The following is a 17,138-nucleotide window of genomic DNA, read 5'->3' on the forward strand; positions in this document are numbered from 1 at the left end:
AGCCTGCAAGTGAATAGGGCGCGATATTAAACTCCTATGCGTCGCCACAAACATTACATTATGAATATGACGCGATGTTGTTGCCCCAAAAAAATCACGTGGACGAGTTCTGTTTTTTCTCTCAAGCTCCACCATCTTCCCCTGCTTATTTCCTGCTTTTTGTCCTCTCTCTCTCTCTCTCTCTCTCTCTCTCTCTCTCTCTCTCTCTCTCTCTCTCTCTCTCTCTCTCATGATACTCTAAAAAATATTAAGAAAGCCACAATCGTACACATTAAAAAGAGATCAATATTCTGAATGGTATAAATATATGCATAGAACGCTCCGCCTCACGCCTCACACAGACACACAGACAGACAAGGAAAGGCGAAGAGTGATCAGAAGCGAGCATTATAAGACAGCAGCATTATATTTGAGTCTTCCTTCAATATACGTTGGCTTGGATCGTTCTCTTTCATCCGACGCGCCACAAAACCATCCGCCAACCAGTATTCTCAATCACTTCTGTGCTTCACCTCCACTGTTTCAAAAGGCTTTATCTAAATTTACACGAGTTATTTAAGGTGTTTTTGACGGTTCTAGAGGCAGATTGACATGATTTCTATATCATTATTTGGAGAAACACGCTTGAAAATCTAGCTAATCATCTCTGTAGCCCTTGAAAATAGTCACGGTAAGAGAATAAAGACTTTGCAAGCAAGGTTTTAGCGTTCTACAGGTATATTGACGATTTCTATATTACTATTTGGAAAAACACTCTTGAAAACTTAGCTAATCATCTCTATAACCTTGAAAAATAATTGTGGTGAGAGAACAAAGAACAGAAACGCTTTGCTCCCTCGTCACAACTATTTACAATGGCTACAGAGACGATTAGCCGAGTCTAAAGAGTGTTTCTTCTATTATTGATGCAGAACACTTGTTAACATGTCATTAGAAGGAGAGAAACACCCTTAAAACCCGTATCACTTGAAGCAAAGCCATTTGAAAATAGTGAATGTACGGCACGGAAGTGTTTCAGAATACTGGACAAAGAGTGGCTATAGAGATTGTTACCCGAGTATTCTTCCTGTTGATGATGCTAAAAAAAACTTAACATGTCACCAGAATTACAGGAACACCCTTAAAACCCGTGTCACTTCAAGCAGAGCCCTTTGAAAATAGTGAAATTGCGGCGCGGAAGTGTTTCAGGATATGGGACAACGTTGGGCGTATTTTCACGGAGGGATTTCCAGCGTTGTCTGCGGGTCGAGGGAGGCACGTGGGGGAGAGACGGCCGACACAGCTGCGACTTCATTCAGTCTTCCTATAACCTTAAACAGCCTCAGCTTGGTATCAGATGAGGAGATGCGTGGCGCTCTCTCTCTCTCTCTCTCTCTCTCTCTCTCTCTCTCTCTCTCTCTCTCAGAAACGCCTTCCCCTCTCACCACGACAATTTTCCAAGGCCACAGAGACAACTAGCGTGGTTTTCCAGACAGCTTTTAATAAACTAGAAATCTTGCCCATCTATCACCAGAACCATAATAATACTCTTAAAAACGCGAGTATCTTCAACTGGAGGGAGCCTTAGGAAAGCAGTGACAGTGAGAGAGCAAAGTGTTTCAGAATACGGACCTCTCTCTCTCTCTCTCTCTCTCTCTCTCTCTCTCTGGGTACGAAGAAAACATATTATAGAGTTCGGTTTTATATTTTCCTTCACGTTTTCAAGTTTTCATGAACAATTCACGGGGTGGTAGTAGTAGTAGTAGTAGTAGTAGTAGTAGTAGTAGTAGTAGTAGTAGTAGTAGTAGTTCTAGTTGTAGTAGTAGTGGTGGTAGTAATGGTAGTAGTAGTGATGGTGGTGAAAGTAGTAGTAGTAGTAGTAGTAGTAGTAGTGGTGGTGATAGTAGTAGTAGTAGTAGTAGTAGTAGTAGTAGTAGTAGTAGTAGTGTGGGAGTGTTTGGTTAGTTATAAGGCAGTTTGGTGGTCAGAGAGTTAGTCAGTCAGTCAGTTGTTTAATTGGTTGGTTAAGTTATTTAGGTCAATTTATTTTGGTTAAGTCAGTTAGTTTATTGTAAAGAGGGAGGGAATCATGTTAATTACTCCCAAAACTTTAATTAATCAGGGTCTTCTTTACACTCCGTACTATTTTCTTTCATCTGTTCATCTCATTAAATTCTATCGACTCATCTTATTTCTTTTTAATCATATTTGCTTTTCTATTTGGTATCATTAATATACATTTTTTTAAAGGAAATGCGAGAGATTTGACGTTCTAAGCTCTATTTACTTTTAGCTGAGTCAAAGAGGAGTGAAGCCCAGTCTCTCTCTCTCTCTCTCTCTCTCTCTCTCTCTCTCTCTCTCTCTCTGTGAAGGGAAAAACAGAGAGGTTCAGGACTTCAAGGTTTTAGTTTAACGCTCTCTTTAATTCCCTGAGGTGGCAAAGAAAGAGGTTCTGTGCCCTTAAGTCCAACTGGAACTCCTTCTTCTTTTTTTTTAGCCTTTAGTTTTGTTTTAATTTATTTTTTGCTGTGTTTAAATGAGAGTAAAGAAATTCTGTGTTCTTACGTCCTACTGAGCAATGTCCTTTTTTTTTTTATTCTTTTCATTAGTCTTAGTTTAGTTTCTTCATTTCCTTAAAGGGAGAGAAAAGAAACTCGGTATCCTTAGGTCATACTTGAGTTTGTTTTTCTTCTTTTCCTTTCTCTATTGTCTTCCTACGTCCTACTTAGCAATGGTCTTTATCCTGTTTTGTTTTGTTTTCTATTTAGTCTTAGTTCAATTTTTTTATTCTCTGAAAAGGAGAGGAAAGAAAATCGGTATCCTTAGGTCGTACTTGAGTTTGTTTCCCTTTTTTTCTTTCTCTACTTTTTTTTCAGCGTTGTTTGAGATCCTTTTCTGTTCTCTTATGGGCAGAAAGAGATCCGCCACCCTTGAATAATACAGAAGTGTCTTTTTCTTTCTCTCTCTTTTTCCTTTTTAATTTAAGTTTTCCGCAAGGCAGACGAGAGAGAGAGAGAGAGAGAGAGAGAGAGAGAGAGAGAGAGAGAGAGAGAGAGAGAGAGAGAGAGAGAGAGAGAGAGAGAGAGAGAGAGAGAGAGAGAGAGAGGGGGGGGAGTATGTTAGGCGCTCCCAGACACGACTCATAAGCAAACACGTCTCCTTTACCCACTTAGGAGACAAAAGAGACTCGGCACATCTCACACTTCAGACCATAACCTGCCTCACCTCCACGCCCACCACGCCCAGCACGCCCACCTCCTGCCTGCATTTTGTCTGGAATACTCCACACACGTCTCGGAGCTGCAGTTTATTTCCAGACTCACACAAGGCACAGCTAGACTTCTCCCTCCCTCCCTTCCTTTCTCCCTCCCTCTCTCGGTTGTTCGCGGCGCCGAGTGATTAACGGCAGGGCGGCTTAATTAATGGGCGGGATGGCCATTGCGAGGCCTGGTGGCTCTTCACCGCCACCTGCAGCGTGTGTGTGTGTGTGTGTGTGTGTGTGACGGGGAACTGGGGGAGACCTTTCTCTCTGCCACTACCACCACCACCATCACAGCCACAGCCACCATCATATTCACCTCTGCCACAAACACTAAGGTCATAAGCATTGTACATTATTGTGGTCTGAAGTTTAGTAATCTGCTTTCTCTTCCCTTATATTTGATGGGGGTTTTCCTGTGATCTGCTGACAGCCTTTTTGTAAAACACTTCATATTTTCACCTGTGATGAAAGGAAAGGCTGAACTAAGTAAATGCTATAACGTAGTGTGTTTCCAGTGGTAAAACACGTATATGTAAGACTTAATTTCAATATGATCGGGAATGTGCACCAAATATTCAGATATGTTTGTCCTTAACTCCTTCAATACCGTGACGCGTTTCCATATTCATTCTGCTTACTATCTGGTGATTTTACTGAGCTTCAGAAATTCATGTGGGGGGATCGAAATAGTGAAGACTGTGGCCATTAATCTTCTGACCTTCATAGACCCTTCCAAATGTCAATAAAATCGTCAAATCGTATACAAAATCTCAACGTAAAAATGTTTCCCAGTACTGAAAAGGTTAAAGATTCTTACACAATACCACGAAATGAGGGAAGCCAGACGTAATACTCCACTTAAAAACACATGTCAGTGGTTTAGAGATATACATTTACCTCAAGTCCTCCCTGGTGAGCTTCTCCTGTATGTATTCTTGTAGCACATCCTGTATATACTGCATACAAAGAAGAAAGCTCAGAACACTGTTACTTTGTTACTCTCCCTAATCAGTGTACCAGTTTACCGTCAATACTCAATGGTTATGTGCAATGCTCCTTTCAATAATCCCTTCAGCGCCATGACACGTTTTCATATTCATTCTGCTTACTGTTTGGTAATTTTATACAGATTCAGAAACTTATGTAGTGATTGAAATAGTGAAGACTCTGGCCATTAATCTTCCGACCTCTAAAGACCCTTCCTAATGTCAATAAAATCGTCTAATCGTACTCATGGTAAAAATGCATCCCAGTATTGAAGAGATTAAACCCACTCACCTTTCGACAATTTCCCTCTTTTTCTTCATGTATCTATCGAGAAAAATTCCAATGGCTTCAAAATTAACTCATGACAACTACAGCAGTGAAAATTGAAATATAAAACTAAATTCACGAACTAGTACAGGTGCAATGCATGTAGCACACCTTGTAAACACACTCGCCAACTCGTTATCATTATTATTATTATCGTTGTTCCTGAATATGCAGTTCAAAATATTAATACCGGCATTATTTATTTCTTAATTAACTGTAGCGCGGTACTTCATTGCAGGCTGTAAAGTTTCTCGTTTCATTTATTCGTACACATTTATACAAATTCACACACGCATTTATCTGTGTTCGTGTCATTCATCTGTGTGTGTGCTAGAGAGAGAGAGAGAGAGAGAGAGAGAGAGAGAGAGAGAGAGAGAGAGAGAGAGAGAGAGAGAGAGAGAGAGAGAGAGAGAGAGAGACAAACAGAGACAGTGTGAAAGAGTAACAGAGAGAGAAACAATTAGAGAAAGACATACAAAAACACAACTAGATCCCACGCCTTATATTTCCACATCTGCTTATTTGTGTTCTCTTATGACACTGGCAAACATCTACTGACCTGCACCACCTCACTTCACCGTCATGCCTTCCTTCCCTTCACCTTTCCACTGCTCATAACTGCTTTAACTTGAGTTACCCGAGACAATTTTACTGAGTCCAAGAACTACAACAGGATAGGACAGGACATAATGGGTTCAAGCCTCGTAAAGTTACATCTGAACAAGAGATAGAAAAGAATCGGTCCCTATTATAAAGCGGTAGATGAATGGAATGGACTCAGTAATCAGGTGGTTCGTGGTGTGTTGTTAGGGAGATTTGGTACAAGATTAGATTGATTTATGGAGGAGGAGGAGGAGGAGGAGAAGGAAGAGGAATACAAAGGGAATGCAAAAGAAAGAGCAGACAGTAACAGCCCTACTGAACTTAACGAAGCTGTCTGTGTGCCTATTCTACCACTACGAATTAGAGGCTGAAGGACGCGAGGGATCAAGGAAGGAAAACAAGAAAGCACAGGGAGAAAGAAAGTCAAAGATGTGGTAGGAAAGGTGGAAAGAAAAATGGAACTATCTTTTACAGTAACTAAAAATAAAACACATACAGGGGGATTAGTGTGAGGTGATTGTCCAGCAAGAAGAAGAGGAGAAGGAGAATGATAGGTGGTAATAAGCAAGAGTCTTTTATACAGGGAAAAACACGTGTTGCTCTGATTTTTTCTTACATGCAGTTCCCTCATATTGTTATATGATTAAAAGACACTTCAATATTTAGTCTAGTCCATCAACATTTTCTTTTTTACTTCCAGAATAATACACCACACTTTCTTCCTTCATCACATCCTAGAATTGCCACAAAACAGAAGAAACGAGCAGTCATCAACACCAGCGGGGGAATAAAACAAAGGCGAGGAGAACTTAGCACAAATATAAAGAAGAGGAGGAGAAGAGAAGCAGCTTTTTTTCCTTCATCACATCCTAGAATTGCCACAAGACAGAAGCAACGAGCACTCCTCAACACCAGCGGGGGAATAAAACAAAGGTGAACAGAACGTAGCACAAATGTAAAGAGAAGGAGGAGAAGAGAAGCGAGGCGCGCACACACACACACACACACACACACACACACACACACACACACACACACACACACACACATGAACAACACAAGGGAGTGTTATAAGACTCAGCAATGAAGGTGAGGGAGGAAGCAGGTAATGATAATAATCCGTACCTTAATCTGCCTTTCACTTGCACACTCGCATTCCTTCCCTACATAATCCTCTCTAATGTTACCATAGCGTCTGTGTGTGTGTCCCCTGCACGGCTGTTCCCTCGCCACCCCTTCCCTTCACGCCGGCACATAATATTACTAACAATATTACTCAGGCAACAGGGAACTCTTGCTCCTCTTCATTCCCCTCCCCTGAAATAGTGTGCGTCTGTAATGCAGGTTAAAGTTACAGCAAGGACACCTGTGGCAGACGAGAGAGAGAGAGAGAGAGAGAGAGAGAGAGAGAGAGAGAGAGAGAGTAAATTGTAACCTCTATAAATCAAGCAGGTATTCACGTTTTCTTTTTCTCTCATTTCATTATTTCATGTTATCCAGAATCAAGTTAGCAGAGGATAGTCTCTCTCTCTCTCTCTCTCTCTCTCTCTCTCTCTCTCTCTCTCTCTCTCTACTAGTATATATAAGCTACCCAGTGTACGATATATAATTAATCAAGAGGTAAAGATTTCTTGATCCAATCCTGCTTAGTGTCTCTTTATTAGAATCAAAGCCTCCTTATAGAGAATTCCCAAAGAGAGAGAGAGAGAGAGAGAGAGAGAGAGAGAGAGAGAGAGAGAGAGAGAGAGGGATCATCTCTCTTCTGATAATGACTATTTGACTTCAGTAACTCACGACCGTCAGGTGGCCTTGTTATGATAAAATACGAGGAGGAGGAGGAGGAGGAGGAGGAGGAGGAGGAGGAGGAGGAGGAGGAGGAGGAGGAGGAAAGAGACTAAAAACAAGGAGGAGGGAAATGATGATAAAATGAAAACAGGAAGATAAATGGAACTGGAGAGAGAGAGAGAGAGAGAGAGAGAGAGAGAGAGAGAGAGAGAGAGAGAGAGAGAGAGAGAGAGAGAGAGACAATGGAAAGGAGAGAAGGAAAGGAAGCAGGAGGAAGACCATAAATATTCAAATGAGATAAATTAACAGAGAGAGAGAGAGAGAGAGAGAGAGAGAGAGAGAGAGAGAGAGAGAGAGAGAGGGAGAGAGATAGTGGAGGCTCAGTGTAGAACATGATTTATCAGGACACAAATAATCTCTCTCTCTCTCTCTCTCTCTCTCTCTCTCTCTCTCTCTCTCTCTCTCTCTCGTCTCGCAGCGCTTTAAATAATGATTAATTTACTTCAGGAAAAAAAACTCTTCTCCATTTTTCTCTTCCTCCTTTCTCATTTCTTCTTTCCCTTCTCCTACTCCTCTCCTTCTTCCGCCACCTGCTTTCTTTCCCTTTACTTGTAGCTCTTTGATGGAAAACTCAACAACTTTTCACTAATATAACCTATGCTTTTTTCACTGACGATGAAGAAAACCTTGACAAACTTCCTCTCTAACCACAAAAACACCAAGGAAATCCTGTATATATAATTTTTTTTCATCACACTAAGGCCCGTATTCTGAAACGCTTTGCTCTCTCACCATCACTGCTTTCCAAAGGGTCTACTTAAAGATACTTGTGTTTTTAAGGATAATTTTATGCTTCTGGTGATAGATTGGTAAGATTTCTAGTTTACTGAAAGGAGAAACTGCCTTGAAAACCCGGTTAGTTGTCTCTATGGTCTTGGAAAATTGACGTAGTGAGAGGGAAGGCGTTTCTGTATACATACGTTAAAGTCACGAAAAAAGATTCAGAGCTTTAAAATATTAGGACAATTTCGTGGATAGGAATAGAATGTTACGTGAAAACAGACAGCATGGTTTGTACAGGCTAATTTGGGTGGTTTTCTGTAGTTTTCTTGATGTTTATGAATAGGTAGGATAGAATGAAATAGATAGCCATATTTTTTTACAAGCATTGCCATGTAAGTGCAGGTCTCGACATTGGCTTTTTACAGTTTCCCTTGTCTTCATATCTTTTAATACATCTGAAGTTCATGAACCCTCTGTGACCGCTACATAATAGTATCTCAGTTATTAACACCTCTTCAGTACTGAGACGCATTTCTACCTTGAATTTGTGTAAGCTTAGACCGTTTTATTGATATTAGGAAGGGTTAATGGAGATCAGAAGATTAATGGCCACAGTCTTTTCTATTTCAACCCCACTCACATAAGTTTCTTAATCCCTTCAGTACCATGACGCGTTTCCATATTCATTCTGGTGACTATATGAGAATTCTATACAGCTTTAAAAACTTATATAGTGGATTAGAATAGTGATGACTGTCTCCATTAACCTTCTGATCTCCATAGACCCTTCCTAATGCCAATAAAACAGTCTCAAGGTAAAAAAAAAGTGTTCCAGAATTGAAGAGGTTACGCTATACAAAATCCCCAAATAGTAAGCAGAATGAATATGAAAACACGTCATAGCACTGAAGGGTTTGGGAGCAATGCAAGATTATTACGTCGCTCTGCCACGATGGACTTTAAAGGTGATGAACGTGTGTTATGAACAGCCTCAAGTACTTCATCTTCATCACAAGCAACCATCATTGTCATTACCGTGGTTGCTATTGTCATTGTTATCATGTTCATCCGTCTGTATGATGAAAGAGAGAGAGAGAGAGAGAGAGAGAGAGAGAGAGAGAGAGAGAGAGATGTGGCGGGTCTGTGTGCCACCTACAAGATCCACAAGGAGGGCGCCCCACACCTCTCTGCTCTCCGGCAGCCGTGGGCCGCGCCTCATCCCCACAGCACGAGGGAGACTTGTACGGAGAATCACCTAACTGTTCCATTCGCCAGGACGGAGACCTTCCTCCGTTCTTTTGTGGCAAGATACACTAGGCTTTGGAACAACTTAGTGAGTGATACAGATATACACAAGGCTCCTACTCTTCAGAAATTTAAGTGTGAGGCTAATAAATGGCTAAAAGTGTAATAGCGTATTGTTTTAAATGAAAGTGTATCTTTTGAAATGAAAATGTTGGCCTTCAAAAGTGAATGTGTGACTTTCGGCAAGAAAATTTTTAACCAAGTAAATGTGAATCTTTCAAGGAAAAAGATAATTAGTGAAAAGTGAAAGGGGCGTGTATATCCCAGAAAGTCTATGTAACAAATGGCATCTTGTATTATTGTGTGCAATTTTACTATTTAGTTTATATAACTATTTTACTATTTTGTATTGCATTGCATTTCTCATGTACTAATATTATGTCAAAGATAGTTCTCGGCAACTCACCGTGAACTTTTGGCTATTTACTATATATACCTTTGTAATATCAATTTGTAAATAAAAGAGAGAGAGAGAGAGAGAGAGAGAGAGAGAGAGAAGATGAGAAGAGAAAGAAAGAGAGAGAGAGAGAGAGAGAGAGAGAGAGAGAGAGAGAGAGAGAGAGAGAGAGAGAGATGTATGCGTATGACCAATTTCTGTGTTTTACTGAGCCATGTACCGGCCCACACACACCCACCCACACACACACACACACACACACACACACACACACACACACACACACACGTAACAAATACCGCCTCAACTAATGAAAACTCACGGGCCAAACATAAAACGAATGAAAAAAAAAAAATTGTGAAGCGCCATGTCACGAAATGAAAAACCAAACAAAACCAATAAACAAACCAATACATGAGAGAATAAAGATCGTAAAAAAACACACGAGGTAAAAAAAAAAAAAAAACACTAAGTAAAAATGAATAGATAGAAAAATAAATAGATGAGTAAACTGACTGAGAGACAAGAACACTGAGAAGGCAGGAGAGGAAGAAAGACAAGGAGAACAGGAGTGGTCAAGAAGAAATGTGAATCAGAACTATCAATCACAAGAACCAGTGAACCAACTTGAATCTATTACGAAAAAATAAATAAATAAGATAAATGGAATAGAAGGAAATTAAATAAAATAAATGGGAAAAAAAACATAAACATAACGTAACAGTTTGTAAAGATTTTTTTTTTTTTTTTTTTTTAGAAACGCAGTATTTTGTGAAACATTTTGGTGGGTTTTTACATTCGCTCTTTCAGAAACCAAAATATTTACACCGAAAATAAGAAGAGAGAAAAGAGATGGAAGGAAAAAGAATAAAGATAAAAAAAAATAAATACATGCTGTGTGTGTGTGTGTGTGTGTGTGTGTGTGTGTGTGTGTGTGTGTGTGTGTGTGTGTGTGTGTGTGTGTGTGTTTGCGCGCGCTCGCATGCGAATTTCTGGCGCAGTAACTCATATCTGGATTTACGAATGAGGAAGAAAGAAGCAAGAAAAAACAAGAGAAGGAAGAAAATGAGGAGGAGGAGGAGGAGGAGGAGGAGGAGGAGGAGGAGGAGGAGGAGGAGGAGAAGAAGAAGAAGAAGAAGAAGAAGAAGAAGAAGAAGAAGAAGAAGAAGAAGAAGAAGAAGAAGAAGAAGAAGAAGAAGGAGGAGGAGGAGGAGGAGGAGGAGGAGGAGGAGGAGGAGGAGGAGGAGGAGGAGGAGGAGGAGGAGGAGAAGGATAAAGAGATTACCACACCGGGAATCGTACTAAAAAAGAGGGCAGCAAATTAACTAAGAGAGAGAGAGAGAGAGAGAGAGAGAGAGAGAGAGAGAGAGAGAGAGAGAGAGAGAGAGAGGAAATTCGCCGTTTCAGCGGGACAGTGCGTGTCATAACTTCACATTAGGGACGACCTCAACTACTTAATGAGGAAAGCAGAAGAAAATGGTGTGTGCGTGTGCGTGTGTGTGTGTGTGTGTGTGTGTGTGTGTGTGTGTGTGTGTGTGTGTGTGTGTGTGTAAAGGTATATATTAATAACTACACATCCAGGTACCATTCAGTGATACATATATACGTACAACTATACAAGAAACATTGAATAATACTTAACGTTCATCTAATAATTATCTTGGAGTCCTGACCATGTAAATCCTCACTCAAGTCTTCCCCCGCAACAATTAGGAGTGAACAAAAGCACAATACAAGACAATTACTACTTACAAGACCACTACAGCACTGCACGCCACACAAAGAGGATCATTAACTCGTACATTCATCCTTCTTACTGTCCTTACTTCTCCGAGAATTACGTTTATGATGATGACAGCAATTCACGATTCACATTTACTGTTTTGATTACTATTTCGTTAACAAAGTGATGTTCATTTAGCCTCAGTAAGTGTTTGTCATTTTATATAAACTATGTATAGCCATGTTGATTTATTTGATTTGTTCTTTTATTTACTTGCTTCATACTTTCATGAGAATCTGAAGTCTGGTGATAAGCTAAGAAAAATGACTGAGGCAATTTAATCCCTTCTAAACTGAGACGCACTTTTTTTTACCACAAGTTTTGGATGTGATTAGACGATTTCACTTACATTAGGAAGGGTTTGTGGAGGTCAGAAGATAAATGGCCAGAGTCTTCACTATTCTTTTACACACATAAGGTTCTGAAGCTGTATAAAATCACCAAATAGTAAGCAGAATGAATATGAAAACGCGTCACAGCACTGAAAGAGGTTTAGCAGAAGATGGAGGTGAATGATGCAGTAACATAAGTGTACACATTAGCACGCCAGTTTGGGAAGGAAGCCACGGATACAAACTTGACGTGCTTTTACAGTTCGAGCAATTGATAATTAAAGAATTTATTTTTCAAGAAATTAATTTCTCGCAATTTACTGTCTACGAATTTATTTCGAACATTTTCCCTAGAATCGTGTAGAAAGTTACGTACTCAACAAACTACAACACACGAATGCAGAAAACCACAGACATACACCTTCAACATGAAAACATTCCACCTTCCTGCCTTCCCATGTATCACCAATGCCTTTCTAATCTCCACATCCGTTGATAATCTTGTGACATGTGAGGAGAATATACGGATTTCCTCGCTTGCAGCGTTTGAAAGAGATGTTTGAGCGTCTTGCATAACTAAAACTCTAATCAGCTTCTGGCATGAGACACTTCAAAGTGGTGAACCTAGCTACTGACCCTGCACAGAGCTAGAGCTGCCCACACTATCCACGCTGCACTAAAGTTACGCCCGAATTCAGTAAAGCCTTCCCATCTCACTACGACAATTTTGCAAGACCACAGACACAATTAATTATCCAAGTTTTCAAGACATTTTATTCTTTTAATAAACTAGAAATCTTGCCAATCCATCAGCAAAACCATAATAATATTCTTAAAAACACGAGTATCTTCAACTGGAGCCTCTGGAAAGTAGTGATGGTGAGAGAGCAAACGGTTTTCAGAATACGGGCAGTCTCTCCTGTTTGTACCCCCATGCCACTCCATCTCCCACATACAGCGCCAGAGTGCGTGTTCCCGCCTGCCTCCACGGACCATTACCACACACGGTCGACCGCCGCGCATTTTGATACAGTTTGGGTGGCGGAAGCAGCAGCAGTAGTAGCGCCTATTACCGTGTTGAAGTGTTACCCTGACGAGGGCGTGTGTCAGGCTTAGCGGCGCCAACACACAATGTAATGCCTCATCATGCTAACAGTATATACCGGACTCTCTTTAGTGAGGTTTAACTTCAGCACCAGCAGTGTGTAGTAAAGTCTGTTCTGATGTGGGAAACTTTAGACTTGACTTAAAGATACACTGAGCAAAACATTGAGCTGAGAAATAAGGTATGGTAGTAAAAAAGCAGGTAGGTATAACAACTGCAATACATAAATACCATTAATTAATTATGTTCTTCGAGATAGAGAGAAAAACTGGACAAGGAGTTAATAAAACAAAAAACAAAAAAAATAATTATTTAAATACACGATACAAAAATACATTAACCAATAAAACAAGCTCATTCTAAAAGCGAGTTCATTGTGTTCCTCCAGGTAAGAAGTGGTCAGATAAGTAGGTCTGAGCCATTAGCCGTGCAGGTGTCAGGGGCAAGGCAATGGGCTGGCTAAACGGCCCCATACTGCAACATTATACTACCGCCACCGTCACCGCCATCCAGCCAACCACAGCCAGCCAGCCAGCCACTGAGAGAGAGAGAGAGAGAGAGAGAGAGAGAGAGAGAGAGAGAGAGAGAGAGAGAGTCTAATATTTTTCGATCCTTTTAATTTCCGAAGCACTTTTTCCCCCGCGGTGTGTAGCGCTTGGAATTTTAAAATCAACAAATTTCTGAGGCACTGCTCCACCTGCATTATAATTAGGTATTTTTCGTACCCATTAATTTTTTTTTTTTTTTTTTTTATATATATATAATTAGATCATTTTTGGTACCCTTCAAACTTTTCATTTTTTTAATCATTAGTAACGTGTAATGTTATAATTATTAAGATATTTCAACAAGCTCACATTCTATCATATTAATTTCAGTGAGCAGCATTTCTGTTCTACATTTTACTCTGTATTTTTCTCTTCTTTCCCCGATGTTTAATTATACATAAAACATTTTGATAGCTTTCATATTTGATTTAACCTTTTCAGTACTGGGATGCATTTTGACTACGTGTTTTGCGTACGATTATACGATTTTATTGACATTAGGAAGGGTCTACGGAGGTCAGGAGATTAACCCTTTCACTACTGAGAGGCATTTTTTATCACGAGTTTTGAGTACAATTAGACGATTTTATATACATTAAGGACCTATGGAGGTATTAAGATTAATGGCCACAGTCTTCACTATTTCAATCCCCACATGAGTTTCTACAGCTGTATAAATCACCAAATAGAAAGCAAAACAAATATGGAAAAGTGTCATGATGCTGAAGAGGTTCATGGCCAGAGTTTTCACTATTTGAATCCCCAAATTAGTTTCTGAAGCTTTATAAAATCATCAAACAGTAAGTAGAATTAATATGAAAACACGTCCTGGTACTGAAGGGGTTAAAGATCTATGGATGTCAGTCTTCACTATTTTAATCACCCTCCCCCACAGGTTTCTGAAGCTGTATAAAGTCAACAAATACAGTAAATAATAACCAAAATGAATATGGAAACGCGTCATGGTACTCAAGGGATCAAAAATTCAGTATGTCTCATGTTCTTCAATCAGAACGTTAAAATATTTGCGGTAGAAGTTGATTTATTCCTTTCATCTATTTTGAAAAACGAGAACTTTACCAATCCCTCTCTCTCTCTCTCTCTCTCTCTCTCTCTCTCTCTCTCTCTCTCTCTCTCAAGCGAAAGGTACTGTACACGCCTAATCCTATTCTATATAAGAATCTGTGTCCCGTGACTACATGGCCACAGCGAGGAACACACTTCATACTATTGCTACACGTTTGAAAGACTCGCACCACACTCCCTGTCGCTGTTAGTATTATCATTTCCTGTCGCTATTAGTATTATTATTTACTTCTCTCTCTCTCTCTCTCTCTCTCTCTCTCTCTCTCTCTCTCTCTCTCTCTCTCCAACCTAAACCATTCCAACGCCACCCAATCTCCACTCTCACTACTTTTACTTTTAGGCTATTACTGTTGTTGTTGCTGCTGCTATTACCATTCCTACTCCTACTCATACTCATAATAGTAATAATAATAAAAAAAATAATAATAATAATAATAATAATAATAACAATAATAATAATAGTAGTAATTATTATTATTATTATTATTATTATTATCATTATTATTATCATTATTATAGAAACTAATATAATAATAATGAATGAGTAACGGGGTTCTTGAATTTCGAGATGCTGAAGGGAACAATGAAAAAAGAATACAGAGAGAGAGAGAGAGAGATGGGGGAGGGGGGGTAGATACTGTACAGCAATGCACCCACCTATCTCAGCGAGTGGGTAGGTAAAGGGATTTAATATAATGAGCGTTTCAATAATTTGGCAATGATCTACTTCGCTGCTCGGGCAGTTCGCTTGTCACCCCTCCCTATCTCGTCCCCATTGAACTTCCGCAATATTTCGTTGGTTTACCCTCGAACGACTTGCAGCAATGCACAGTAGAGAGAGAGAGAGAGAGAGAGAGAGAGAGAGAGAGAGAGAGAGAGGAGTAGCAGCCATGTTGAGTGAACTGTGGATGACGCGTCGGGAACGATTGTTAAACTGAGCTGCTTCAAAGATGCTTCACGGAATGCGCGGCACAGGGATAGTGCACGGCGCGCAGCAGGATACTGTCTACCGTCAGAACGCCATGTGAGCATTCTAATTATACTTCATTTATTTGTAAACCGTGTATTTTTTTGCATGCGGCAAAAACGAAGCAGCAAGCCAACGAAATGAGGAACCACGCCTTGCTGTGCGTGGAGCTTCGACTGAAGAGCGTCCTTCTTGCGGCTGGCAGTGGTGAAACCAAGGCAGATGTGGTACTTCAACGAGGAGTAATTGATCCTTACAATAAATTTACATATCGAATCACCTGTCTATCATAAGTACAATGAATGAGTTCCCATTTACCTTTGGATGAACAAGGCGGGGCTGGGACAGGGACAGGAGCAGCTCTGGAAACAGGTTCACTTGGTGAATGGCCATCATTGGAGATTGACTAGACCAGCCTGTGGTTACTAATTTCACAGTTGTTGTTTTTAGGTCTTTCTGCTTCACTCTGGCCACTGGTACTGTTCACACACCACAAGGCACTTACTGTGAACATCTCTACGTGTTCACCATTGAAGAATTTCTGTCCGTATCACGATATTTTTCGTCACCGCCGACACTGATCACTCGCGCGTGGTAACTTCAACAATGGCCTCTCTCTCTTCAGACTGAGTAGTAGATAGTAACTGTATCGGCCTTGATCTTGTCACTGGCATTTTTAGCACGAACAGAAACAAAACTGGATTCAAAAGAGTTTCTGCATCTAGCAAACCAGATTTTCTTCAGGTGTTCTTTCTCAGCCTCAATTATCTTTTCAGTCGCCTTTCAGTACAATTTCAGCACCATCCATTCCCCTCAAACGTTCTCTATTGTGTCATTTCTATTATACTCCTATTCAGTCAGGGTTAGTCGCATCATACCAGTCCTGTCTGCTAAGTCTCATAATCCAATATCACAATCATGTTCCACGTTTCCTCTTCTCCCATGCAACTCATTCGCTGCGGAACAGATAGTTGCGATCTCTTCTTTCACATCCACATGACATCCTTGTCAAACTATCGCCAGAATCATAAACACACACACACAAAAAAAAAAAAAAAAAAAAAAAATACCAATATCCACTGTAATATGTTAAATGTAATCGTAAACGTAATGTTTTAATCTATTCCATAAACTTGTGATATACCTACTCCAGTGGTGGATAACCGGTGGGGGGCAGGGGGAAGAGGCGCTGAGGGTGGTGGTCTCCAATTTTTTTTTATTATGAGCAAGGGTGTATATTATAATGTAGTGAGAGGTAACAGGTATATACGGAACAATATTGTAACAAGGCTTTTTGAAAAGGCTAAATCAGATTCTCTGATTTACTGCAAGTTCAATAATACGGCTTTCAGAGCGGGGGATTTACGAGGCTAGAATTTAGTTTTTTTTTTTTTTTTTTTTATTTATACCATGTGGGCTTTTCACGGGAATTTATAGGCTAAAGGGGATACTTATCTCAAAGCCCACCCGCTAGGATACCGTTGCAACGAGTGAGGAAGCACAACCTACACTCGGACCATGGGCAGGATTCGAACCCGTGCGCTTGGAGACCACTAGGACCCCAAAGCGCGCATGGTTCCACGGTACCACGGCGGCCTTGGCTCATATCAGTAATAAATTCGTTACTCCTTACTAGAGTTCCAGAAAATAAGTATTAATAAATTGTCATTGCTCTTAATACATAAAAATAGCACTGCATATGCCTTAAAAATGTCCAAGATTGCTAAGTTTTCAAAAAATGTATCTGGAGGCTTACAGTTCCGAACTTTCAACTGATAAGGCTTCCTACCAATCTCAAGGGCTACAGGAATTCAGCATGGCCCCATAAAATTTGATCCTGGATCCGCCACTGACTTACTCTTTATGGGGAGCCAACAACTATGTAAAAT

The sequence above is a fragment of the Portunus trituberculatus genome, chromosome 41 (genome assembly GCF_017591435.1).
Source record: "Portunus trituberculatus isolate SZX2019 chromosome 41, ASM1759143v1, whole genome shotgun sequence".
In the NCBI taxonomy this organism is placed as follows: Eukaryota; Metazoa; Arthropoda; class Malacostraca; order Decapoda; family Portunidae; genus Portunus; species Portunus trituberculatus.